At 49.4% G+C, this 27,301-nt stretch overlaps 16 non-coding genes across 16 annotated transcripts; all 16 read right to left on the bottom strand.

Moving 5' to 3' along the window:
• Positions 1–1,039: 1,039 nt before the first annotated feature.
• Positions 1,040–1,112, bottom strand: TRNAM-CAU (transfer RNA methionine (anticodon CAU)). Its single transcript has one exon. It is a non-coding gene; the product is annotated as a tRNA-Met (tRNA).
• A 175-nt stretch (positions 1,113–1,287) lies between these two features.
• TRNAM-CAU (transfer RNA isoleucine (anticodon GAU)) lies at positions 1,288–1,360 on the bottom strand. Its single transcript has one exon. It is a non-coding gene; the product is annotated as a tRNA-Met (tRNA).
• A 176-nt stretch (positions 1,361–1,536) lies between these two features.
• On the bottom strand, positions 1,537–1,609 carry TRNAM-CAU (transfer RNA methionine (anticodon CAU)). Its single transcript has one exon. It is a non-coding gene; the product is annotated as a tRNA-Met (tRNA).
• A 174-nt stretch (positions 1,610–1,783) lies between these two features.
• On the bottom strand, positions 1,784–1,856 carry TRNAM-CAU (transfer RNA methionine (anticodon CAU)). The gene has a single exon. It is a non-coding gene; the product is annotated as a tRNA-Met (tRNA).
• Positions 1,857–2,030: 174 nt separating this feature from the next.
• On the bottom strand, positions 2,031–2,103 carry TRNAM-CAU (transfer RNA methionine (anticodon CAU)). Its single transcript has one exon. It is a non-coding gene; the product is annotated as a tRNA-Met (tRNA).
• Positions 2,104–2,277: 174 nt separating this feature from the next.
• On the bottom strand, positions 2,278–2,350 carry TRNAM-CAU (transfer RNA methionine (anticodon CAU)). The gene has a single exon. It is a non-coding gene; the product is annotated as a tRNA-Met (tRNA).
• A 175-nt stretch (positions 2,351–2,525) lies between these two features.
• TRNAM-CAU (transfer RNA methionine (anticodon CAU)) lies at positions 2,526–2,598 on the bottom strand. The gene has a single exon. It is a non-coding gene; the product is annotated as a tRNA-Met (tRNA).
• Positions 2,599–2,773: 175 nt separating this feature from the next.
• Positions 2,774–2,846, bottom strand: TRNAM-CAU (transfer RNA methionine (anticodon CAU)). The gene has a single exon. It is a non-coding gene; the product is annotated as a tRNA-Met (tRNA).
• Positions 2,847–3,021: 175 nt separating this feature from the next.
• On the bottom strand, positions 3,022–3,094 carry TRNAM-CAU (transfer RNA methionine (anticodon CAU)). Its single transcript has one exon. It is a non-coding gene; the product is annotated as a tRNA-Met (tRNA).
• Positions 3,095–3,269: 175 nt separating this feature from the next.
• On the bottom strand, positions 3,270–3,342 carry TRNAM-CAU (transfer RNA methionine (anticodon CAU)). The gene has a single exon. It is a non-coding gene; the product is annotated as a tRNA-Met (tRNA).
• Positions 3,343–3,517: 175 nt separating this feature from the next.
• On the bottom strand, positions 3,518–3,590 carry TRNAM-CAU (transfer RNA methionine (anticodon CAU)). Its single transcript has one exon. It is a non-coding gene; the product is annotated as a tRNA-Met (tRNA).
• Positions 3,591–3,766: 176 nt separating this feature from the next.
• On the bottom strand, positions 3,767–3,839 carry TRNAM-CAU (transfer RNA methionine (anticodon CAU)). Its single transcript has one exon. It is a non-coding gene; the product is annotated as a tRNA-Met (tRNA).
• A 176-nt stretch (positions 3,840–4,015) lies between these two features.
• On the bottom strand, positions 4,016–4,088 carry TRNAM-CAU (transfer RNA methionine (anticodon CAU)). The gene has a single exon. It is a non-coding gene; the product is annotated as a tRNA-Met (tRNA).
• A 175-nt stretch (positions 4,089–4,263) lies between these two features.
• Positions 4,264–4,336, bottom strand: TRNAM-CAU (transfer RNA methionine (anticodon CAU)). Its single transcript has one exon. It is a non-coding gene; the product is annotated as a tRNA-Met (tRNA).
• Positions 4,337–4,511: 175 nt separating this feature from the next.
• Positions 4,512–4,584, bottom strand: TRNAM-CAU (transfer RNA methionine (anticodon CAU)). The gene has a single exon. It is a non-coding gene; the product is annotated as a tRNA-Met (tRNA).
• A 179-nt stretch (positions 4,585–4,763) lies between these two features.
• On the bottom strand, positions 4,764–4,836 carry TRNAM-CAU (transfer RNA methionine (anticodon CAU)). The gene has a single exon. It is a non-coding gene; the product is annotated as a tRNA-Met (tRNA).
• Positions 4,837–27,301: the final 22,465 nt, after the last annotated feature.

The following is a 27,301-nucleotide window of genomic DNA, read 5'->3' as shown; positions in this document are numbered from 1 at the left end:
ATCGATGGCGGAGGGCAACTTCCGAGCAGCCTCAGCACTCGTCAGTGTCACAGCCCATACGTGGTTCATTTGATACGCCCCCAACGCCAAAACGTCGTCAAGCGCACCAAGCTTGGCCAAAGTGTCCCGGTAATCTTCAACGCAGTAAGGCCGGGCTCTCGGATCACCATGCATGAAAACGGTATTCGCAGCAATGCGTCCGGAAGGCAGATTGGGCAGAATCACCCGATAATCGTCGGCGCTAGGCGCAAAAACCCTGTTACCGCGGCCCGTTCGGGCCGATGATACCACTACGTCGGAGCCGGACATTCCGCGACCGTATCGCTCGAAAGCCGGAAGTGGAATGACTGCGCTACCGAGGCGGACGTTCGGGCCATTGGCCCACACCGCCTCAGTCACTGTGGCTAAAAAAGCGACTGTACAAGGAGGCATGCATTGCATGATAAGGTTGTTACTTGCAAATTGCAGTAATTGAATACCCTAAATAGGCAACTCGAATACATAGCGACGACCCAAAAAAGGAAACAATGCCGCCTTTGCCTCCGGTGAGGATCGAACTCCCGACCTTCAGATTATGAGACTGACGCGCTGCCTACTGCGCTACCGAGGCGGACGTTCGGGCCATTGGCCCACACCGCCACTGTCACGGTGGCTAAAAAAGCGACTGCACAAGGAGGCACGCGTTGCATGATAAGGTTATTACTGGCCAATTGAAGTAATTCCACACCCTAAATGGGCAACTCAAATATATTGCAACGACCCGAAAAAAGAAAAAAAATGCCGCCATTGCCCCGGGTGAGGATCGAACTCACGACCTTCACATCATGTGACTGACGCGCTGCCTACTGCGCTACCGAGGCGGACGTTCGGGCCATTGGCCCACACCGCCACTGTCACGGTGGCTAAAAAAGCGACTGCACAAGGAGGCACGCGTTGCATGATAAGGTTATTACTGGCCAATTGAAGTAATTCCACACCCTAAATGGGCAACTCGAATATATTGCAACGACCCGAAAAAAGAAAAAAAAAATGCCGCCATTGCCCCGGGTGAGGATCGAACTCACGACCTTCACATCATGAGACTGACGCGCTGCCTACTGCGCTACCGAGGCGGACGTTCGGGCCATTGGCCCACACCGCCACTGTCACGGTGGCTAAAAGAGCGACTGCACAAGGAGGCACGCGTTGCATGATAAGGTTATTACTGGCAAATTGAAGTAATTCCATACCCTAAATGGGCAACTCGAATATATTGCAACGACGACCCGAAAAAAAAAATGCCGCCTTTGCCCCGGGTGAGGATCGAACTCACGACCTTCAGATTATGAGACTGACGCGCTGCCTACTGCGCTACCGAGGCGGACGTTCGGGCCATGGGCCCACACCGCTTCAGTCACGGTGGCTAAAAGAGCGACTGCACAAGGAGGCACGCGTTGCATGATAAGGTTATTACTGGCAAATTGAAGTAATTCCATACCCTAAATGGGCAACTCGAATACATTGCAACGACGACCCGAAAAAAAAAAATGCCGCCTTTGCCCCGGGTGAGGATCGAACTCACGACCTTCACATCATGAGACTGACGCGCTGCCTACTGCGCTACCGAGGCGGACGTTCGGGCCATGGGCCCACACCGCCTCAGTCACGGTGGCTAAAAGAGCGACTGCACAAGGAGGCACGCGTTGCATGATAAGGTTATTACTGGCAAATTGAAGTAATTCCATACCCTAAATGGGCAACTCGAATATATTGCAACGACGACCCGAAAAAAAAATGCCGCCATTGCCCCGGGTGAGGATCGAACTCACGACCTTCACATCATGAGACTGACGCGCTGCCTACTGCGCTACCGAGGCGGACGTTCGGGCCATTGGCCCACACCGCCTCAGTCACGGTGGCTAAAAGAGCGACTGCACAAGGAGGCACGCGTTGCATGATAAGGTTATTACTGGCAAATTGAAGTAATTCCATACCCTAAATGGGCAACTCGAATATATTGCAACGACGACCCGAAAAAAAAATGCCGCCATTGCCCCGGGTGAGGATCGAACTCACGACCTTCACATCATGAGACTGACGCGCTGCCTACTGCGCTACCGAGGCGGACGTTCGGGCCATGGGCCCACACCGCCTCAGTCACGGTGGCTAAAAGAGCGACTGCACAAGGAGGCACGCGTTGCATGATAAGGTTATTACTGGCAAATTGAAGTAATTCCATACCCTAAATGGGCAACTCGAATATATTGCAACGACGACCCGAAAAAAAAATGCCGCCATTGCCCCGGGTGAGGATCGAACTCACGACCTTCACATCATGAGACTGACGCGCTGCCTACTGCGCTACCGAGGCGGACGTTCGGGCCATTGGCCCACACCGCCTCAGTCACGGTGGCTAAAAGAGCGACTGCACAAGGAGGCACGCGTTGCATGATAAGGTTATTACTGGCAAATTGAAGTAATTCCATACCCTAAATGGGCAACTCGAATATATTGCAACGACGACCCGAAAAAAAAAATGCCGCCATTGCCCCGGGTGAGGATCGAACTCACGACCTTCACATCATGAGACTGACGCGCTGCCTACTGCGCTACCGAGGCGGACGTTCGGGCCATTGGCCCACACCGCCTCAGTCACGGTGGCTAAAAGAGCGACTGCACAAGGAGGCACGCGTTGCATGATAAGGTTATTACTGGCAAATTGAAGTAATTCCATACCCTAAATGGGCAACTCGAATACATTGCAACGACGACCCGAAAAAAAAAATGCCGCCTTTGCCCCGGGTGAGGATCGAACTCACGACCTTCACATCATGAGACTGACGCGCTGCCTACTGCGCTACCGAGGCGGACGTTCGGGCCATGGGCCCACACCGCTTCAGTCACGGTGGCTAAAAGAGCGACTGCACAAGGAGGCACGCGTTGCATGATAAGGTTATTACTGGCAAATTGAAGTAATTCCATACCCTAAATGGGCAACTCGAATATATTGCAACGACGACCCGAAAAAAAAAATGCCGCCATTGCCCCGGGTGAGGATCGAACTCACGACCTTCACATCATGAGACTGACGCGCTGCCTACTGCGCTACCGAGGCGGACGTTCGGGCCATGGGCCCACACCGCCTCAGTCACGGTGGCTAAAAGAGCGACTGCACAAGGAGGCACGCGTTGCATGATAAGGTTATTACTGGCAAATTGAAGTAATTCCATACCCTAAATGGGCAACTCGAATATATTGCAACGACGACCCGAAAAAAAAAATGCCGCCTTTGCCCCGGGTGAGGATCGAACTCACGACCTTCACATCATGAGACTGACGCGCTGCCTACTGCGCTACCGAGGCGGACGTTCGGGCCATTGGCCCACACCGCCTCAGTCACGGTGGCTAAAAGAGCGACTGCACAAGGAGGCACGCGTTGCATGATAAGGTTATTACTGGCAAATTGAAGTAATTCCATACCCTAAATGGGCAACTCGAATATATTGCAACGACGACCCGAAAAAAAAAATGCCGCCATTGCCCCGGGTGAGGATCGAACTCACGACCTTCACATCATGAGACTGACGCGCTGCCTACTGCGCTACCGAGGCGGACGTTCGGGCCATGGGCCCACACCGCTTCAGTCACGGTGGCTAAAAGAGCGACTGCACAAGGAGGCACGCGTTGCATGATAAGGTTATTACTGGCAAATTGAAGTAATTCCATACCCTAAATGGGCAACTCGAATACATTGCAACGACGACCCGAAAAAAAAAAATGCCGCCTTTGCCCCGGGTGAGGATCGAACTCACGACCTTCAGATTATGAGACTGACGCGCTGCCTACTGCGCTACCGAGGCGGACGTTCGGGCCATGGGCCCACACCGCTTCAGTCACGGTGGCTAAAAGAGCGACTGCACAAGGAGGCACGCGTTGCATGATAAGGTTATTACTGGCAAATTGAAGTAATTCCATACCCTAAATGGGCAACTCGAATACATTGCAACGACGACCCGAAAAAAAAAAATGCCGCCTTTGCCCCGGGTGAGGATCGAACTCACGACCTTCACATCATGAGACTGACGCGCTGCCTACTGCGCTACCGAGGCGGACGTTCGGGCCATGGGCCCACACCGCCTCAGTCACGGTGGCTAAAAGAGCGACTGCACAAGGAGGCACGCGTTGCATGATAAGGTTATTACTGGCAAATTGAAGTAATTCCATACCCTAAATGGGCAACTCGAATATATTGCAACGACGACCCGAAAAAAAAAATGCCGCCATTGCCCCGGGTGAGGATCGAACTCACGACCTTCACATCATGAGACTGACGCGCTGCCTACTGCGCTACCGAGGCGGACGTTCGGGCCATTGGCCCACACCGCCACTGTCACGGTGGCTAAAAGAGCGACTGCACAAGGAGGCACGCGTTGCATGATAAGGTTATTACTGGCAAATTGAAGTAATTCCATACCCTAAATGGGCAACTCGAATATATTGCAACGACGACCCGAAAAAAAAAATGCCGCCTTTGCCCCGGGTGAGGATCGAACTCACGACCTTCAGATTATGAGACTGACGCGCTGCCTACTGCGCTACCGAGGCGGACGTTCGGGCCATGGGCCCACACCGCCTCAGTCACGGTGGCTAAAAGAGCGACTGCACAAGGAGGCACGCGTTGCATGATAAGGTTATTACTGGCAAATTGAAGTAATTCCATACCTTAAATGGGCAACTCGAATACATTGCAACGACCCAAAAAAAAGAAAAAAAAATGCCGCCTTTGCCCCGGGTGAGGATCAAACTCACGACCTTCAGATTATGAGACTGACGCGCTGCCAACTGCGCTACCGAGGCTTTTTTTTTATTGCTTTGCAAATCATGACTGTTAACATTTTACATGTTTACATATTGGTCCAAATTCAAGTGCGTCGCAAAATACACCCACAGAATTCATTGAGGTACCGTCAGCTCTTGGCTGACTATTAATCAATACTTGGGCATTCGTAACAATCGCTCAATGCACCCAATCCAGTCTGGCACATCCTCTTGGCTTTTCAGCATTTCAAGAAAATGGCACACAGATTTGCAAAAATATTGGCGCACAGCTAGCACTTCTACATCCGCGTTTTCAAAGGCACATCGGGTTTTCCATATACTGTGCAGGCCCAGAAACATGATAAGATCATAAGGTACACCTGCCTCGTTTTTAACCGAAAGAAAACGGATGCCATGTGGACTTAACGGTAATTCTTTTTTCAAGGTTCTTTGCAGTATATCCCAGAAAAAGACCCCGCTCCAGCAATCTATAAACACGTGTTCAATTGTTTCCGGTTTATTACACAAGTGGCAATTTGTGCTCCATGGCACGAATATTCCCTTATCCTGCAACCACGTTTTAACTGGTAAGGTACCAGTATGTAATTTAAAGAAAAAGGTTTTGACCCCTGGCGCTACAAGCATTCTTTTAACACGTTTCAGAACATCCTGTCCTGGGCCTGCACAATATAGCTGACGGTACAATGGAACAGGCAGTAAAACATCGACAAGGTCTCTATACAATTTTTTACGTGGTACTTCAGCCAGATACTCTAACGAAAATCTTACTGACAAAAAGCGGAAAGACGAAACAACTTCTTTTAAATATCCTTGTATTGGTCCTTGCATATTTGATGATGATACGAGAAATACCGGCAGCACTCTAGATAACCTTAGTTGTATAACAGTTCTCAAAAAGGGGTCATCCACATCACGCAGAAAAAGGAAACGATTGACAAGCTGTCTTATGTACAAATGAACTAATCCGAGTCCACCATCTCTAACTTTTCTGAAAAGGTTTGTGCGGCTTGATCTTTCCCATAGAGAGCTCCATATGAAAATTGCAAATACTCTGTGTATTTTCTGTACACTTATTCTACTGCAGTGCAAAACCTGCATTACGTACCACAGCTTGCTCACCAGAAACAAGTTGCATGTTGTGGCCCGTGCGAATATCGAAATACCCCAACCTTTCCATTTTTCTACATCATTGCGCAATGCCTGTGTTTCTTTTTTCCAATACGGTTCACTGTCATAATAGAACTCCAGCGGCACTCCTAAATACTTCACTGGTGTTTCCTGCCATTTAATGTTTAGAAATACTCTTGGCGTGACGTCCCATTCCCCATGCCAAAAGCCAAGGCACTTATCCCAGTTCACGGCACTACCACTCGCCTGGCAAAAAGTTTTCACGGCATTTACAGCATGCATTATACTCTCATAATTTGTACAGAAAACTGCAATGTCGTCTGCGTATGCGAGGAGGCTAACCTCAGCTTCATGCAGTTTAAAGCCGCTTATTGCAGGGTTATTAATTACACTTAAGCAGAAAGGTTCAATGAAAATAGCAAAAAGCAGGGGCGATAGTGGACACCCCTGTCTTACTGACCGCAGCACAGGTATACGCTCACCCGCAGTTTAATTTAATACCAATCTCGTCGTGCATCCAGTGTAAGCCATGCGCACTCCTTCGCTAATCAAACTTCCTACGTTAATGTGCTCAAGTAATGAAAGGAGCACGTCGTGCGGCACGCGATCAAATGCCTTTTCGAGGTCAATTTGAAGCATGGCAACATTGAGATGCATAACGTCACAACTTTCTAGGATTGATCGTGCTATGTTTATGTTGGTCATTATTTTCCTTCCCTTTATGCCACAAGTTTGGTGGGGCCCAATCAGTTTTGTCATAACTGTCTGGAGTCTTCTGGCCAATATTTTCATCAATATTTTATAGTCCACATTAGTTAGGCTAATTGGTCTATAAGCAGTAACACTTCTTAACTTCGCAGGATCTTCTGTTTTAGGTATTAAGACCGTGTGGGTTGACAAAAACGATGGTGGAAGTTGTTTACACTTAAAAGCCTCGTTAAATACCTCCCTCAAAATAGGTGAAACTACGTGTTTGAATTCCTTGTACACTGCAGCACTAAGGCCATCTGGTCCTGGAGACTTACCATTGTTTAACTTATCAATTGCTTTTTCAACTTCTCGCTCTGTTATAGGCAATTCTAAAATTTTCTTTCTTTCATCATCAAGTCTTGGCATTATTGAAATGAAATCGCTATTAAAACGTTCTGCGTGTACACTGGTTGGTGTGAATAACTCTTTGCAATATTCGAAAAAAGCACCGGCTATTGCTTCTTTCGTATGGCACCTTGTTCCTTTATATTCTATTTCTCTTATTTCATTCTTACAGGCATGTCTCTTCTCAGCTCCAAGAGCTCATTTTGTTGGCATTTCTCCCGCTACCAAGTTTTCTGCTCGAGCTCGAATCAATGCTCCACGATAACGTTCTTGGTCTATCAACTCTAGCTTCTGTTTAGTTATGTTTATCTCCTCTGAAAATGTTCCGGCCTGAGTACATTCATCCGCTACTAACTGTTGCAAGTTTTCACGCAAACGCACTTCAAGTTCTTTTTCAGCATGTCTCAGGATACTGGCTCTCTCAAGTGCTTTCAGTTTAATGGTCTGTTTAAATATTTCCCACTTATGTCCCCAGGATTCAAGTGTTCTATTTGCTAAGTCTTCTATGCCCTCTAGAAAAATCCGATTAAACTCTTCATCCTTTAGTAGCTTTACATTAAATGTCCAGAGGTCCCAAGAGAAATGTTTGTTATTCCTTTTATGTTTACCCATTGAGAATGAAACCAAACAATGATCACTAAACGTAACAGGTGTAACTGTGTAATCATGGCACGAAGGAATGATTTCGGAAGACACATATACTCTGTCAAGTCTAGCATGGCTTGAACGCTGAAAGTGGGTAAACATAACCCCTTTTCCACTGCAAAGACATTCACCCACGTCCTCTAGCTGAGCTTTCGCCACCATATCAAATAGAACGGCAGTGCTTGAATCTCTGTATGACCTGGAACTTGATTTATCTATACTCGAACAAACGCAGTTGAAATCCCCAGCCAAAATTAGTTTACGTTCACATTTTAAATACACATCAAGTTTTTCAAAAAACTCCTTTCGATCTTGAATCACAGTGGGTGCGTACACACAGATTACTCTCCATTTTTCTCTTTGTAGGGATAAATCACATATAATAAAACGACCCGCCTCGCAGGTAGTTACAGACTCCACTTTCGCATTTAGGCTTTGCCGAATTAACAAGAGGCAACCTGCAGACGCACCTACCGCGTGACAAACGCACACATCAAACACTCTTGTGAAAGGCTGCACCATTCGCTCAGCGTGCTCTTCACTCTCTACTTTAGTTTCCTGTACAGCGACGATGTCCAGATCTTGTTCTATAATCAGGCGGTAAAGCTGGTTTTGCCGCCGTTTGGCAGAAAGCCCACGTACATTTAGCGTCGCCAATTTAATCGTCGCCATCGTGATGCGAGAAAGCCGAGCGAAAGACGCTTACCTTACCAACACCTAAACAACTGTCCGGCCGACGCTCACGGCGTCGTCCCGTCGCCGCCGCGTGAAAGCGACGACGAACGCAGGCGGCCAGCACCCCGAGACTTTTTGGAGCCAGCCACTCGCCACTGCCCTTGATCTTCCTGGGTCAGACGCTGCTGGGACGCCGCGTCTCCCTCATTCAGGCGGCGCTTTACTGGCGTAGCTTCAACTGTATCCATGTCCGAAGTAGCGTCGGACCCGATGACTGGTTCAGCCTTGTGCTGGGTTTCCATTTGAGTCGAACGCCGTGGCGTTGGAGTGCCCACAACCGTATTTTCATCTGTGCCTGCGTCTTGCTTAGGTGTCTCCGTCTTTTCCTCGCTGGTCGCCACTGCATGAGACGCCTCCTCTCCTGCCTTCGACGCCGCGGCCCTCTCTGCTTCCTCTTCATCCATGAGCAATTCACTGTGGTCGGCATTTGTTGCTCGACTTGCTGCACTGGCATAGGAACGAGTACAGTCCGCCTGCTCATGCCCAAAAGCGCGACAACCAGCGCACCTGGGCACCCTGCAGTCGCGACGAATGTGTCCCGTGTTCCGGCAACGCAGGCACAGCGGTGCTCTTCCTGGCACGACCACCAGTGCCATGCCGCTTCCGAGACGCATCTGGTGGGGTATGCGATCCGTAGTAACGCCTTCTTTGAGTAGTAGCCGAACGAATCTTGTGGTTGACTCAACTCCTTCGAAGTCTTCGTCTCTCCACTTGTCGCTGATAACTTCTTTCACTTCACCGTACTCCCGGAAATCACGCCGTACAATCTCTGCGTTGACGTCAAAGGCTACCCAATGCAACTTGAGACGCACCTCTTGCCTTTCTGGGTCGACGATGACGCAGGGCCGGTCTTTCACGGAGAGTAGGCCAGCGTCCAGAACTATCTTCTTGGCTTCATCTGTCTTCATGTTAAGAAGCCAGACGTGCGACATCTGATACGCTCCTATGCCGCTTAACTCTTGAATGATGCCTAGTTCCTTGAGCGGCTTTCGGAAGTCGTTAATCCCGTACGGACGCGCTGCGATGTCGCAGTGCAGAACCAACGTGCGTCTGAGTCCTTCTCCTGTGGGCAGTGGTGGCAGAATTAAACGGTAGTCCTTGGGAAGTGATGTGCACGAGAAACCGCGGCAGCGTCGGCCGTTGTAACAGCTCTTGACGAGCCTGCCATCCTGCGTCCGCACGCGTCGGTGACCAGAAGCAGAATGCTGCGCTACCGAAGCGGACGTTCGGGCTATGGGCCCACACCACCTCTGTCATGGTGGCTAAAAAAAAGCGACTATACCAGGAGGCAAGTGTTGCATGATAAGGTTATTACTGGCAAATTGCAGTAGTTGAATACCCTAAATGGGCAATTCGAATACATAGCGACTACCCGAAAAAAGAAAAAAAAATGCCGCCTTTGCCCCAGGGTCATGAGCATCGAACTCATGAGCTTCAAATTATGAGACTGACGCGATGCCTACTGTGCTACAGAGGCTTTCGTTTCTTGGTTGCTACTTTTGCGCACAAGAAATGACACTAACTTATTAACAAGTCTAAAAAACGCCAGCTTGGCTCTGAGTGCTTTCATTTAAGAATGCTTTATTGAAGCCAACACGTTGAATAACGACACACAGTCACGTCGTTATTCTCTAGAATCGTACACGTCTCTCATGTATACAACTCTTTCCGTCAAGTGTTGCCCCGCCGCGGTGGTCTAGTGGCTAAGGTACTTGGCTGCTGACCCGCAGGTCGCGGGTTTGTATTCCGGCTGTGGCGGCTGCATTTCTGATGGAGGCGGTAATGTTGTAGGCCTGAGTGCTCAGATTTGGGTGCACGTTAGAGAACCATAGGTGGTCGAAATTTCTGGAACCCTTCACTACGGCGTCTCTCATAATCATATGGTGGTTTTGGGACGTTAAACGCCACACATCGATCCGTGAAGTGTTTTGCGCAGATTGGGCATCTTTATCTACGTGACGCACATCCGTTCTGGTTCACCACACGCTGTGGAACACTAGCAACATAATCATGTTACAAGGCACACCACCTTCATTTTTACTATTCAAAAATATAATATATTATGGTGTGATAGGCAATTCCTTTTTTCATGGTTTGCTCTAAAATCTCCCGCAAAAAAAAAACAAAACAACGAGCTTTCGCCTTCCATTCGTATCCTCTTTGGCACATACCCGCTCTAGAGCGGGTATGTGCCGCAGGAGATACGAGATGGAAGGCGGAAGCGGCTGTGGTGTGATAATGTTTCAATTTCGTGAACTCTAAATCAAGGCCGGCAAAATTTGAGCAGTGCAGTTGTTTGTCCCACCGCAAAATGAAAACTTCATTATTGCTGCTTAAGCGCTACAAATTTTTTACTGAAGATTATTTTCTAGAGTCACTATTGGAATGGTCATTAGGCAGTTTTTGTGAATTGCGTAGCTTGGTGGACTGGAAAAATTATTGTGACATGCCTTATATGGCTCAGAAGCGTACTGAGCTAATGGGAGACGTGTAGTGCTTATGTACAGTTTTTTTCATTACTTCGCGACTTTTGCCAAGAACACCCTGTTGAGGTTGGACGATGTAAGATAGGGCACCACAATTAGACTATCTGCGCATAAAAAACAAGTTATAGGCGCGTATTGGACACAACACTGCAATGCGAATCACAATGACACAAACAAATATATCCCTCGACAAAAAACCACGCCTCTGTCCAACGAGATACTGTGAGACATAGCACTCATCATATTCATTGGCGTTGTGTAAAGCGTACACACGAATAGATTGCTCTCTGCGAAAAAAGTCAGACAAAAAACTACAACAAAAAATAACACTTTTATGATAGAATGATTGTCCACACATACAGAGGCAGTCTGTGGTAACGTGGAACTGTGCATGCACTGTATACTATGATGGAATTCTAGGAAGCGTTACTATAATATGCAAGCACGCTGGACAATGTACTAACATTTTCTTTTAGGCGCCTAGAAGGCGCTTTCAACTTGTAACCTAAAAAATATTCGTGCAGTTCGTGCTTATATTGCGAAGTGAATTCCACTCTCAAAACCATCGCCCTAAATAATCTGGAGGTATGCCTGGTAGTGCGAACCTGTCTATATATGGATCGGCTAATGAAGCATAGAGAGCACATGCACGTTGTAATTACTGAACCGGTACCTGAACGCATTGTTGGTTTCTCTAAATCTTCTATACATCAGTGATCGAACCTCCCAGTGTAATATCTGGTGCTTACGTAAGTTTGAGAACAAAGTTTACTTCTTGTGTCCTGCGTGTAATATTATCCAGAAGAATTTATAACAATCGTGAAAGTGGCGAAACACTCTGGTGCTGCCTGCGCCGAGTGGTGGTTGCACTTTTTCTGGTCTCCTCTTCCAGGGTTGCATTGAAGTATACGGGACGAGCCACATTTATTTTTGCTAATCACTTCTGTTTATTTGTTTTCTCACGTGGAGGCGCTCCACCTTTTGGTGATGATGGTTACCTATTTGTATGGCACACGCCCATGTTCGGGACTTGCCAAGAAATGAATTATTAATAAAAAAGTGCTCTAATTAGAACGGTATGACCAATAATTTATATAATAGTTAAACTAAATCAATGACGCTAACCTAGATAGTTCAGATCAACACCTCCCTGATTCATTCAAAAATTTTCACCGTGGAACAGAGGTCTCAGTGACAATGGCGATGAGGAGCTTTGAAGGATAGAATATTCGAAATGCGAAAATCTATTTTGATTCAAATAAGCACCGTTTTGAAAATGTGTACACTCACTAAATTGAAGCAGATGTATGATAACAAATTATTTTCAGTTCTTTAGTTCTTGTTACAAGACTAGTACAGAGGGAAAGGAGCCAGACAATCTCTGTGCGTATGTACTATAGTTCAATTTCAGAACGTGTGAGCGTAATTTTATAAAAGTAATCATACTACATATCGTGTTGAACAGAAATTGCTACGCCGAGGGAATAAGAGGTGCCAATACTCGTTTAGCTGAGTGATAAACGATTTCATAAGGTAAAGTGATTGCTCGCCTTCTCAATCTGTCATGAATCATGAGGACAGTTGTCAGAATAATTGGAAATATCAGATTACTGGGAGAGCCTTTCGCCGGATCATCTGCTGTTTCGTCATTTAAGTTCATTTTTGTCCCTTTGCGGCCTGGTACGGAGATTAATCTGATTAGAGTTGCGTGGGTAGGGAACAAAAAATGAAAAGTTTGTGATATAATTAAGAATAACAGTAATAACAATATCTGGGGTTTTACGTTCGAAACCAGCGTGATAATTGAGATTCGGTAATCCAAGCAATAAATTTGGGCCTCCCATTTCAGGAATATCAGAGGGCGCAATTTATTAGCCTGTGCACCAGAATATAAAACACAGAAAAATTCTAATACGGGGCTAAACCACTAATGTCCTTAAAAGCTGCATGTATGTCGATTTCGCAAAACATTATTAGTGATTCGCTCCGTATCCGTGATCGACTGCTGTACAGCCTTCGTAAGATTCTGAGTGCCCGTACTCCTGTCTTGGTAGTATGCAATGGAGGTGGTTATCTTAAGATAATCCCAGATATTTTACGGAGTTCTAATGTGATATTTCCCGCAGGCTACACGTTATTCTGGATAACAGTGACTGAGGTAACAAAAGGTAAAACTGTAATTGCGCTCTTTGAAACATTAGGACATATATGAATATCCTGTAACCGATTAATAATTGCCCATTTACACGTTTGCAAGCGAATATATAGCGATTGTATGTCACTGTGTGAAGCAAAAAATGATATATCATCTGCATATACATGTGTGTACACTTCATCATTACTTCGAATAGTGATTAGCAGTATATTAAAAAGAAGAAGTGAGGTGACCACTCCCTCAGGAACTTCTCGTAAGCTGTAATGTACATTTAAAGAATAAAACTTTAGTAAACAATAAAACTCCCTCCTCAGTTGAAAACTCCCTAATCTATCTTACCATATATTTAGAGGTATAAAAATAAAATTTCTATTGATCCAATAATATTTCATCTCCTACTTTGTCGTAAGCTTTCCACTGAGGAGATCATTGTTGCTTTTTCTTTCTCTTTTTTTTTAGTCGCGCAGGTAGGGACTACAGCGTGCGGAGCATGCGGACCCGACCGCGTCGCCAGGCTGACACGGGTACGCTTGATCGCAGGTTTCATCACGACAAAGTCTGAGGTGCTGTTGCATGGTAACTTTCAATCGCTGAGTGGCTAATCTATGAACTGAGCTCCATTCATACCAGTCTTGATCGCGAGCGAAAAATGTCTGTGTGACACCGAGATCATGATGCGGTGTGAAAACAAGCCTGACTGCGTGCGTAAGTTCGAGCCACAGCCGCTTCGACGGCGCCAAGCTGCAGGTGGCGGCGTCAAGCTTGAAGTGGCGACCAGACATAAATGAAAATAAGAAATGCCTATCTTACACTTCGTTTTCATACTCTCATTTTTAGCGTTCTCAAAGTTATCCAGTTTTACTTTAGCGTAGTGCAAGGAACAAGCGAGCATAATTTAGGAAGCACACAAACAAAATGTGATTATACAACCACAATGTTTTGTTCATACCCAAGCATAATGCTTGACGCTCACTGAACACGAAACAATGAAAGCAGCATGCTTCTATAATATTCCCACCGATAGGGCAGCGCAGAAACTAAAAACAAACACCCCACAATGATGGTCTAGTGGCTAAGGTACTCGGCTGCTGACCCGCAGGTCGCGGGTTCAAATCCCGGCTGCGGCGGCTGCATTTCCGATGGAGGCGGGAATGTTGTAGGCCCGTGTGCTGAGATTTGGGTGTGCGTTTAAGAACCCCAGGTGGTCGAAATTTCCGGAGCCCTCCACTACGGCGTCTCTGATAATCATATGGTGGTTTTGGAACGTTAAACCCCATATATCAATCATTATAAACAAACAAAGAAAATATACGCTTATTTTGATACACCAAGGGTGCGTCTTTGACAGCCAGACAATTCGCGCAGAATGCTACGAGCTGTCTGGAACGGTATGTCCAGAAAAACTGTCAATTCATTGCCAGTCGTCACCGCCGAGATAATGCCGAGACACCGCACTCTTTTATCAGCGCACTGAGGTGAAGCCACAGTCACAGTTGTGTGCATCGTTTTTTATTGTAATTTATTAATTGATACGTTGCTGCATACTTCACTGCGGGACTTCTGAATTCTTTAGGGTCGATACGCCCCGTAATGTCCTTCACGCGAATTGAACCGTTGGCGTCCAGAAAAGCTGGATAAGCTGGATATGACACCATCGCATTATTGACAGTTTATAAAGGCACCAACTCTGAAGAAAGCAGGGGCCCTTATCTGGAAGGTGATGTTACCACAGCTTAGAGAGTCAGAATACCATTGCCGGTAACTCTGCTGAGTGGGTCAAATGACACATGCTGGAGTGGCAAGAGATCCTATATATAGTTTTGATCTATTCAACTGAGTCGCGCTAGCTATGCGCGACCATCGTAAAAAGTAGTGAATTATACATTCTGAGCAAGCCCATAACATTTTCCACTGAGTTTTCCACTGTGTGTGTTATAAGTTTACCCTTATCTTAACAAAACATCTAAATAACTCGCCAAGCTATTCGACAAAGTAAAAATGAAGTGCGAAAGATTTGTCTGCGATTTTGAATGAAGCAGTTAAGGTAGGCCTTGGTTACATGCGAGTTGAGAGCATAGCCAACTAAAAAGTGCGACTGCGATGTGCATCTGAAATGCTGCGAAAGCCATAGCAGAAATCGGTATAAAGTTTTCATATTTATTTATAGCCAATATAAATAAATGATAACGTAATGGTCGCTGGAGGCATAACACCTGTGATTTGCTATGTGGCCTTTCCTACCAACCGTTAGCTGCCATGAAGAGTGAAGTGTGTAGAACAGGACGTATAATAATGTGGCGAAAAAACGAAACTGTGATAACAGTTTTAAATATATTTGACAATAAGGAGTTTACATAGGCACAAAATACGAAGAGACATGGGAAGCATATGTATTATCATGACTCATTACCGTGTGAAACACCACTTGAAAATGGCAGTTTTGGAACTTGTCATCCGGTAACAAATTTGCAGGACACGTTCGTATGGTATATTTTTTAAACAATTCAGATTTGTTGAGGTTCCTGACTAACCACCTTTTTTTTTGCTCGGTCGGCTTTTTCAATCAAGGGGAGTGTAGTGCCTCGTTGACAGGGCGAACGGCTCATATGACTTTCCCCGCTCTAGCAGACCATAGCATACACTACAAAAATCTACGCCATACCTAAAACAGCTCCCCTGTTAAAAGGTAGATTGTTTCTGTTTCAGCACTATATGTTTTTCCTTACATCATTCTGCAACCCCCTGCCCCGTGCCACTTTAGAGTTCTTGGGATTTGATCACTTTACATATGCTATAGAATCAACATGCATACCACGCTCAGAGCCACGTTCACTCAATATATTCTAATATTTTTAAGCAGACCCTCACCAGAGATGCAGACAAATCACGAAAACAGTAACCACAAACGAGTGTAAAAACTTGCGCGGTGGCGGCCCTGGGAGCACGTATTGTATTTAATCATAGTTCTTCACCTCCCTTACTCGGCGTGTTCAAGTTAATTGAATGCACTCATAGATGCTGGAAATTTCCTGCTAAATCTGCACCTGGAGCTATATTGTCTGTATTAAACGAAAGTCTTCATTTATTTACTACGTTGAAGTGTTCTCTATGCTGTCTACTTTTTCCACGTTTGCACGAGTGGACGCACGCTGCACCTTGAATATCGATGCAATTGTTATTAGGTGTTATACGAAATTGCATCTAAAGGCTACACATTGTGCCTTCAGCAGTGCACACACAATCTGCAATCAGCGTACGATCACCCTTGATAATTTATTGTATCAATCACATAACGTGGACTAGAACTAAAATGCACATAAGGGTGTCAACTCGTTATTATAGTTTAATTTGGCTGTCCGCGACAACCTTGCGTACGCAGGCTGCCACTGAACGTTGCCCATGTGCGCAGATCTATAAATGAGGCTCCCTACAATCGTCACTTCTGGCACGGAACCAACGAAGCCTCCGCGTGAGTGCAATCCACAAAGGAAGTAAACAGCTCCGAAGAAGCACACATCTTCTCGAACGCAGAAATATGGTACACACAACGCACTCCATAAGAAGGCGAGTCTGAGACAGCGCCGTCTCTACTGTAGCGACGATGTGGCTGAAGCACCGACGCGACGGCGAGCCCCGGCGCCCGCCCGCCCCGCTAGTGTTGTGGGAATGGGCTGGGGGCAGTAGCACGAACGAAGTGGGCGCGCTGCGTTGCAGAGCCGCGTATTCGGTGATGTTCCGACGGGCCATGATAACGGTGGGAGTGTAGTTACCGTAGTACTGAAGCTGTCGAGAGCGTCTGCGTTTGGCGCGCGCTCGTCGTGCCATACCAAGGCGGGTAACGGCGCGTTTCGACTGCTTGTAACCCATTATGGAGCATGAAACGATCTCTGAACGCTTGCTACGCCTCATGATGCACAAATTATGTGCAGGTGCGTAAAATTGTGCCGAGTCATTGCCTGTTTAAGGAGCGTGCTGACCATCAAAAAAGGCTACATTCTTATTTCGCATAGATACACCTAGGTGCTCCCTGATTGATCTGCGTATAGCAAGTAGCCCTTAAAGTCGTGATACCATAATTTAATACGAATGCATCCCGAAGAGTGAAGTAACAACGCAGTGATTAAAACCTTACATGTGGCCGCCCTTTCGATATCTAGAGCATTGACACTTATATGAGTTTCAATATGCTCGATTGTTTCATGAGTAACCTTAGTATACGTAACGCTATCTCAATGTTTCTTTTAGGGGCGGCTCAATGCTATCGTGTCATTTTTGCATTGTTTTTAAAATGCCGGAAGGCTATCTTGTTTCAACAGCATGCTTAACAGTTACTGTGCGCCGGTTTATACCACATCTGAAGGCTTTGAGAAACCAGGAATCCGAGCCGAGGGTGTGAATGCAGCTCCCAGGAACTAACTTTGTGCCTTTAGCCTCAACACAAGCATGTTAAAATTGACACATATAAATATAGCCCATCCTATTTCGTCATTTTGGCGCACTTCATGACGTCAGAGCAGTGATTGACGTGACTACATCAGCATACATGCTCTCGATTTCTGCATATACTAGAACAGTATCAGTTGTCAATATTCCCACTCCCAGCTTTGCCATGCACTCACAAGTTTTTTTCCTGACCTTGCATCATGCGCAATCAACTGATTTCGCTTCATTTTGAGCGTTCTTGACAGCGCAAGCGCAGATGAGAGGTTGTCGCCGACAAGCGCGAAATCCTGATACATCGCTTAGTGAGGACGTTGCACGCGTGCCTTAAATACAAGAAATAAGTGACGAGGAGGCACCACCTGCAAGAAGGGTAGTGAAGGCGAGAACGAAACAGATGGAAACGCGGTGAATCATTTGATTCTTCCATCAGAGGAGCTCTACAGCGTAAACAATGCAGCTACCCTGCAAAAATGCGTGCATAAATCGACGGTTTTTGCAATTTTTATTTCACTAGTAACTATATAAACACTTTGGGGAGGTTTGTCCCGTTGCCATCATTTTCCGTATGAAGTCCATATAGGGCAGCGCTAGTGGCGGTCCGCCGGCAAAATTAATAGACGATGGGCGCCGGTGGCTCGTGGCGAGTGAGTGAGTGAGTAACAACTTTATTAGTCGAAGGGGTGAGGGGTAAGGGAGGCTAAGCCACGAAGGCTGCCAGGCTGTGCTTCTCGATGACTTCTTCCGCTCGTTTCAGGACCCGTGTCTGGATGTCTATGTCGTTGCTGGAGAGAAGGGCCTCCCATTGTCCCTCGGTGGGGGGTGAGCAAAGGAGGTCGGCGGGCGGGGGATCCTCCGGGCAGCCCCAGAGGATGTGGTTCAACGAGGCAACGTTGCCGCACAGGCAGCAGCGTGGATCGATGGCACCTGGGTGCATGTATGAAAACACGAGGGGGCACGGGAAGGTGCGGGTCTGTAGGCGACGCCAGGCGATCTCGGACCGCTTGGGAAGGCTGCTGTGAGGATGTGAATAGAAATATCGCTCGAGGCGATAGTGCTGAGTGATGTCGTGGTAGGTGACCAGGGGCTCCGGCACCAGGGCGTCCGACTCTGAGTGGCCCACCGCTCGGTCGACGAATCCTCGAGCGCGTTGGTGAGCTGTCTCGTTGCCGGGGTGACCCGAGTGGGCGGGGACCCAGATCAGTTCTATGCGGCACTGCTCATCTTGCTGCAGTAGGGGCCGAAGTAGCCGTAAGGTGGTAGGCGAGACGAGACCTCGCGCGAAATTCGAGATGGCTTGTTTCGAGTCGCTGATTATGACGCTTGCGTCAGCCGAGGTCGCGGCCAAAGCAATGGCCATTTCCTCCGCCTCGACGGCGTAAGGCGTTCTGACGGTGCCAGCCGTGATGGTCGGCCCCAAAGGAGCTGAGGAGGGCGACACGGAAACGACTACGAAGGCGTCCCTGCGTGCATTGTATCGGGCCGCATCTACGTAGGCGACGGCCGGGTGGTCGGCGTACTTTGCGTGAAGCATGGCGGCACGGGCTTGGCGGCGAGCGTCGTGGTGGCCCGCCAGCATATTCTTAGGTAGCGGCTTGATGTAGAACGCCGCTCGAATAGCATGGGGTAATGAGACCAGATCCGGAGGGTGGGAGGAGGTGTCGTGGCCGATGGAGGAAAGGATGTGGCGACCGGTCGGCGAACGGTAAAGGCGTTGCACTTGAGCGGAGCGGTGAGCCTCAATCAACTCGTCGAGCGTGTTGTGTACACCCAAACGGAGAAGACGATCGGTGGACGTGTTGGGGGGAAGGCCGAGGGCAGTCTTGTATGCCCGGCGGATGAGGACGTCAATTTTATCGCGTTCCGATTTTAGGAGACGTGTATAAGGAAGGCCGTACGTGAGGCGGGAAACGACGAAAGCGTCGACAAGGCGAAGTAGATCGTGTTCTCGCATGCCCTCACGCCGCGCACGGACACGGGCGAGCATACGTGCGGTCTGCTGCACCGAGAGCGAGAGCTTGTCTATGGTGTGTGTATTATGGCGGTTGGACTGTAGGATCAGCCCGAGCACGCGGAGATGCGAAACGACGGGGACAGGAGTAGAGTTGGCATGAACCGTGATGGTGGGGTGGGGAGTTTTGTAGCGACGCCGGTCGGGAGGCCGCATGAGAAGAAGGGCCGATTTGGCCGCTGAGCAAGTAAGACCGGCCGCGTGCACGTGGGACGTGACGACGTCGGTTGCGCGTTGCAACGTCTGCTCGATATGGCCGTCAGAGCCCGACGTGACCCAGAGAGCAATATCGTCCGCGTACAGGGTGTGTTTAAGACCGGGGATACGGTCCAGCTTGCCAGGAAGCGAGCGGAGGACAAGATTGAATAGAAAAGGCGACAAGACGGCGCCCTGAGGGGTGCCACGAGGGCCAAGCTCGTACGTGGGAGACGGGAGGTCCCCTATGATGATTTCGGCCGTGCGGGCGGTGAGGAACGCGCGAATGTAGTTGTAGGTGCGGGTGCCGGGATTGAGGGCTGCGAGTTCGGCAAGGATAGCCGAATGGGAGACGTGGTCGAACGCCTTGTGAAGGTCCAGGCTAAGGAGAGCCTTTGTGTCTGAAAATGTGGGTGGGTCGAGGAGATCATGGTGGAGTTGTAAGAGGACATCTTGCGTGGATAGGTGGGGGCGGAAACCAAGCATGGTGTGGGGAAGGAGATGGTGTGCGTCCGTGTACGTTTGCAAGCGAGCGAGAACGACATGTTCTAGAAGCTTGCCGACGCACGAGGTGAGTGAAATGGGCCTGAGATTCTCGATTGTGAGTTTCTTGCCCGGCTTGGGGATGAAAGCCACGCGAGCGTGTTTCCATGATTGGGGGAGGTTGCCGGAGCGCCAGCACTCGTTGAGGAACGAAGTGAGGGTAGCAGCCGAAGGGGCGTCGAGGTTTCGGAGGAGCTTGTTGGGGATGCGATCTGGGCCGGGGGCGGAAGTGGTGCGGAGCTTCTGTAATGCCGCGTAGACCTCCGCTTCCGTGATATCGGCGTCCAGTACTGGGTTGGGGGCCCCAGAGTAGGACGCGAGAGGGGGAGGAGGTGTGCCAGGAGGCAGAAGCTGAAGGTATTTGGCGGACAGGTCTGCCATCAGCGACGGAGTGTCGCCGGGGTAAGCCCGGACCACTCGTTGTAACTGCTGCCGAGCGACCAACTTGGCAGAAGCAGGGTCGAGGAGGTGGCGGAGGAGATGCCAGGACTGTCTGCAGCCCAACTGACCAGAGAGACCCGAGCAGAGCTGCTCCCACTGTTGGCGGGCGAGCGCGGTGGTGTGTTGCTCGATCGTACGATCGAGGTGCGCAATGCGGCGGCGTAAGCGACGGTTGTGACGTTGCTTCTGCCAACGGTTGCAAAGGCCGGTGCGGGCGGCCCACAGGTGGGCAAGACGGGCGTCAGTTGCCGGATAGTCCTTCGTGGTGGGGATCGAGGCGGTGACTGCGTCGAGGTCCTCTAGCAGCTGTTCGGTCCACGTCGAGAGGTCCTCGATGTTGGAAGTGGCGGAGTGCAACCGGCGTTCTCGGAAAGCGTCCCAGTCTGTATAGCGGGCCGTGTGTGGGCGCGGCTTGCTGGGGGAGGTGAGAACTTGAATGGTGAGGACATAGTGGTCACTGCCGAGGGACTGATGCGTGTTATACCAGCGCGCGTCGGGCACGCTGCGGCAGAAGCTGAGGTCCGGGGTGGTATCGCGGCACACACTGTTGCCGATGCGCGTTGGTTGCGTGGGGTCGGTGAGCAGGGAGAGGTTGAGATCGTGAGCGAGCTGCCACAGCCTCCTTCCGGGGCCATCTGCCTTCGAGTAACCCCAGTCCGGATGCTTGACGTTGAAGTCGCCGAGAATAAGAAGGGGTGATTTGGCTGCTTTCGCTGCAGCGGCACGGAGCAAGGCTAGGAGAGACGCGTCTTCAGTGGAGCGAGGGGGGTTGTACACGTTGAGAATAAACAGAGAGGGCTGTTCACGTTGCTGAGGTAGTGTCTCGAGAAAGACGTGATGGACTGCAGGGAAGGGTAGATCGTGTCGATTGACAGCGAGCGTCCGCCGGGTGAGGACGGCCGTCACGGGATGGGGCAGAGGATGGTGAGTTACTTGGTTGTAGGCGACGTAACCCGAGAGGGAGACGTCGGCGTGAGTTTCCTGTAGTACGATGATATCAGGCGCGTCCGAGGGGTCTAGTTGTTGTAGGTGGAGAAGGAGGTGGTTACGCTTGGGACGAAAACCACGGCAGTTCCACTGCCAAATGGTGACGATGGATCGGTCAGCCATTTTTAACAGCGGAAGATGTTGCCTCGACCGGTGTTTGCGAGGTTCGGGCGGCGCCGGAGGAGGTGGTGGTGCGGGCATGGAGGGGTAGCTTTGCTCGGATGCTTCCAAGCATGGCAGTTTGTAGGCTATCAACTGTTGACTGTAGAGATTGGAAGGACGTGGCGGGGGGGTAGGCGGCGAAGTCTGTGCGCAGGGAATTTAGAGCTTCGTGCTGTGCAGTGAGAAGCTGGTGGACGGAGTTGAAGCGGCTATCCAACCGCTCTTCAAGATCCACCAAGGCCGTCTTGATGGATACCTGGACCTCTTCAGAAAAGTGAAGAGATTCAAGGGGAGTGTTGGGTCGACGGCGCTTGCCAGTGCATCCTTCGGGAGTCTGAACGTCCATGTCGGAGGAGGAGCAAATGGTAGAGGGCAGAGAGGATTTCACTGTGATGGCTGATTCCAGCTTCTCTTCAAGAGCTTGCAGTTTCGCTTGGAGGGAATCAATTTGGGTCTTCTGAGCTGCAATTTGAGCGCTTTGTGCAGTGACCTGCTGTCGGAGGGAGGCGTTTTCTTGCTGCAGTGCAACAACCTGCGGCTCCGAGGGCAAGCCGGGGGCGCCGCGGGGCCATGTCGAATTCATGGGCTGTGATGTGGGTTTAGGCACCGCTGGTACGGGGGGCGGAGAGGCAGTAACCGACTTGGGCGGTGGAGCTGGTGAGGGACCACTTGCTGCTTGCTGGGAAGAGCGCACTACCGCTGCGGGCGGAACAGGCTGTTGTGGCGGGGGGTGTGTGTCAGGTGCCGGGGCCTTCTGGCGTTGAGGGCGCTGCACGTAGCGGTGTTTACAGTTGGAACTGTACGTGGAGTGATTCCCATTGCAGACGATGCAGCGGGGGTTGCAAGTGGGTGGCGATCCTTCGGGCGGTGTGGGGTGAGCAGCGCCGCACCGATGGCACCGCTCCTGCCGCGGCTTGGGGCACACGTCGGTCCGGTGGCCGGTCGAGCGGCTATTGTAGCAGGCTTCCACCTTGTTGCGGAACGGAAGGAGGCGAAGCTGGACACCGTGGTAGAAGATCCACCGCGGTAGTTTCGGCTCCATGAGGGTGACCAAGATGTGAGGGGCCTTGCCCATGCGGCGGCCGCCCACAACAGAGAGGGTAGGATTGCTTGCCTGAAGGTCTTCAAGGATGGCTTGGTCCGTGAAGTCGTCGAAGGCGTGGTACAGTATGCCCCTGAGGGCATCGTCTGGCGGTGGGGCGTAAAGGTGGACGGTGAAAGTGTTGCCGGAAACCGTGAGGGAGGTGATGCGGAGGTATGCTTGTGCACGAGCCGAGTCCGCGACGCTGAGCGTAAAAGTGTTGTTGACGGGGTGGATCCGCACCGTGTCGCGAGATGCGGGCGGGAGGTCTTGCAGGAACGCTGCTTGCAGCAAGGCGGTGTACAAGTGCCAAGGCTGCAGCTTGGTGAGTTCTACGGGGCTTTTTGGGCGGCCGACGATGTGAATCGTGTCCGCCGGGAGACGAGGGAGCGGAGCGCGGCGGCGGTGCTGCGGAGGCGATGTATTTACCCGCTTCGACGAGGGCAGAGAAGCCGGCGTGGTGGTGGGCTTAGTTGCGGCGGTGGCAAGGCGCAAGGCTGCGCGGCGTTGCTCTTGGGCGCGGAGGCCTGGCGACTGCCAGGATTCGTCCGAGAGTTCCTCGGGGGACACGTCCTGTCCTTCGACAATATACTCCATAGCGGTGGACAGCTAGGAGATGGGCGACGAGGCAGCGGCGGGCGGTCGGGCGGTCGCTCCGTCTGTCAGCTGATGTGCAGGCGGCCGCACTCGAGCTAGGCCTAAGAGGCCTAGGTCGGTGCACGGCGTGGTCGAAGGCTTTCGAAAGCTCTCCCGGGCCACCCCGGGCGAGTTTCGCAATAAAGTGGGTGTCGAAGAAATCCAGACAATGTGCTCCAGCCACCCGTGAGGAAATTATCCGGATAGGGTCGAAAGGACCGACGCGAGGGCCGAAAATTGGCGGAGCCGAAGTCGGCTCGTGGCGAGAGGCGCTTAGTACATTCGGGTGCTTTTGGCCAACTGGACAACACAGCCACCGCTCTGCTTCGGCGTCTCGCATCCGTCTTCAGCTGCAAGCTTTCGTCCTCTCAATAAACTTGTTACGATGGCACGTTTGCATCACTCACCTTCACGTAGCTACATCCAAACCGCTAGTATCACTTCACGCTTCGTAAGGTCTATCCGCGAGCAAAAAAGCTCGCGAGTGTTGGCAAGAAACACGGCTGAAGCAGAAATGAAAGAAGCGGCCCATCTACGTCGCATAGAGGTCCCGTGCGGTTACATCATCCCACATGCCAGACCTGCCATCGCTTGCTCCCCCAAAAGAAAGAAAATATCACCTCCCCCCCATATTCTCCTTGGCGAAGGAGCATAAGGAATGCCGGAAAATTGGGAGGGGAGGGCCGCGTGTCTGGCGCAGCAGCTATGAACATTAAGGGCGTTGTTGCGGCGAGCGTTGGCGTGCGTGAGCTTAAGCAGGCGCAGACACGCCTTCAGGGGTAGCTGGAAGATTCATCGCAGTGCCTCCTTCTTTCTAGGTCAATGTAAGGGACAAAGAGGGAGCCCCCCCTTCTCTTTTTGCTAGTAGGGGCGTAGCCACCTCACACGCTTGCATATGGGCTTGAGCACTAGCCGTATACATTTAAATTAGCGAACGTCTCGAAGACCATTCTGCGCCTTGTGACTTTTGCCAGTGCTGTGTCCCCACTGATGCGAGAAACGGAGTGAAAGTGACCTCTCTTGGAAGCGACCGTATTCGCACAAATCAGTATTTTGTAGTGGTGCGAGATCGGATGAACGGGAGTTGGCTGTTACCCTTACTTCGTGTAAAATTACGACGTGTTCACACTATTAGCGATTTCAGCGGAACATCTTTTCTTTTTTTTTCGAAATTCAAGGAACAAATTTCTCTACTCCACCAGTCTAACTCGCCACTTGAACTCACCAACTGAAAGATCATCATCATCATCATCATCATCATCATCATCATCATCATCATCATCATCATCATCCTGACTACGTCCACTGCAGGACAAAGGCCTCTCCCATGTTCCGCCAGTTAACCCGGTCCTGTGCTTGCTGCTGCCAATTTATACCCGCAAACTTCTTAATCTCATCTGCCCACCTAACCTTCTGTCTCCCCCTAACCCGCTTCCCTTCTCTGGGAATCCAGTCAGTTACCCTTAATGACCAGCGGTTATCCTGTCTACGCGCTACATGCCCTGCCCATGTCCATTTCTTCTTCTTGATTTCAGCTATGATATCCTTAACCCCCGTTTGTTCCCTAATCCACTCTGCTCTCTTCTTGTCTCTTAAGGTTACACCTACTATTTTTCTTTCCATTGCTCGCTGCGTCTGAAAGATAGTGAGTACCAATCGCTTTCAACAGGTGTGGGTATGAACGGGAATGATGAGTGACAATGAGTGTGAAGTGACGTGAGTATGGGCGTGATAAAAAACGCATGAGTCTGAATAGAAGAGTAAGAGCGCAAGTGCTGCGAGTGTGTAGAGGTGGGAGTGTGAACTTGTGCCAGTAAGTATGTCAGTGCACGTGAGTATGAATGCGGGTGTGTATTGATGAGTCCGAGTAAGTGTGAGCGTGAGGGAACGCTTATGAGTGTGAGTGGGTGTGAATATAATCTAGAACGAGTGCCCAGGGGCATGAGTAGGCGAGGGTGAACCTGAGTGGGTACTTATGAGCGTTAGAGGGCGTGATTATACAAGCGAGTAACAATGTGCACGACGTGTGAGTGTGCGAGTAAGGGCCTATAAGAATTCGGAGGCTTAACATGCCACCATATGATTATGAGAAAAGCCGTAGTGGAAGCCTCCAAAAATTCAGAGCACCTTGGGTTCTTTAGCGTGCTTCTAAATATAAGCACACAGGCTTCAAGCATTTTCGCCGGCATCGACAATGCGGCCGCCATGCCCGGAGTTAGTCCCTATGTGTGTGAGTAAGCTTGAGTATAACAAGAGTAAGAGCCTACGAGTGGGAGTATACGTGAGTATGAAGGTGAGTGAGTGTCTATGAGTGCAAGTAGGCTTGAGTATGAACGTGAGCAAGTGCTTATCTGTTTGAGTAATCGATAGTGTGAACGTGAGTGAGCACTCATTAAGTATATTAGGCCTAAGTATAAAGGTTAGGTAATACTCATAAGCATGAGCAGACATCTGTGAGTTTAATGACCAGCACTTATTATGCCTTTGGGTACGTGCCCTACCACAAATATTTCTGCTTTTTCGACTATGATGTCCTGACCACCCGTTTGTTCCTTGATACACCCTGCTCTCTTCTAGTCCCTTATGGTTACACCTGTCATTTTCTTTTTTATTGATCGCTGCGTCGCCCTCAACTTAGGCTGAACCCTCCTTGTAAGCCTCTAGGTTTCTGCTCCAGAGGTTATTAAGTACAGGAAAGATGTTGTTGCTACATGCCTTCCTCTTGAGAGACAGGTGGCAATTTACCAGTCATGATTTAAGAATGCTTGCCGAATGTACTCCACCCAAGTCTTATTCTTCCAGTTACTTCAATAGCGTGGTTCTGCTCCGCAATTAGTACCTGTCCTAAGTAGACGTATTATTTTGGAATTTCAAGTGCACTGTTACCTATCTGAAAGGGCTCTTCTCTTCCGAGGTCGTTGTACGTTATTTTCGTTTTCTGCAGGTTAATATTGCAGATTCCAAGAATTATGAGTATGAAGTGAGTGAGTGCCTACGAGTGTGAGTAGTCGTGAGTATGAGAGTGAGTGAGTACTCATGAGTGTGAGTAGTCGTGAGTATGAATGTGAGTGAGTGCCTATGAGTGTGAGCAGACAAGAGTATGGACGTGAGTGATTGTGAAAGCTGAAAAAATTTTGGTGAGTGAGTATGAGTGAGTAGTCTCTCAAAGTGCCGACATATGATGTTAAACGAAAAGAACTGTATAGAGCTGTGTGTGATATTGTTCCAGCAGGGCCTTTGTACAGAGCCATACACAGTAGAAGGGGTGGACTAGAGGTGCTGAAAAGGGTCAGAAATAAGGAGGTTCCTGCGGCGGTTAAATTTTTTTCTTTATTCTTTAAATTAAACACAGGAACAATATTGATAAGGACCTTCACAGAAGAGCTGGGCTTTTTACATCATCGGGGTCACACTGCTTAATATGTACAAACCCGAAACCACAGACCATGTTTTTCGCACTTTTGGGAAGGAGTATAATTTTCGGACATGTTGCAGTGGACATTAAAGAAAGACTTTCCATTGAGTCCACATAGAATAAGGTATCTCACAGTAGATAATGAAAAAAAAACGACCCTTTTGATTTGGTAATGCTGACAGCCCCCCACTGTATATGGCAAGTTCGCATGGCAGGATACTACTGCGAACCAGATGCTAAGACAGCAAGAATTTATTTAAGACAATGCATGTCTACCTTTATTGAAAATGTGAAGATTAAGAAAACAGTTCCTGAATGGCTGCCGTTG

The sequence above is a fragment of the Rhipicephalus microplus genome, chromosome 3 (genome assembly GCF_043290135.1).
Source record: "Rhipicephalus microplus isolate Deutch F79 chromosome 3, USDA_Rmic, whole genome shotgun sequence".
NCBI classification, from domain to species: Eukaryota; Metazoa; Arthropoda; class Arachnida; order Ixodida; family Ixodidae; genus Rhipicephalus; species Rhipicephalus microplus.
This window is presented reverse-complemented; position numbering and strand designations above follow the sequence as displayed.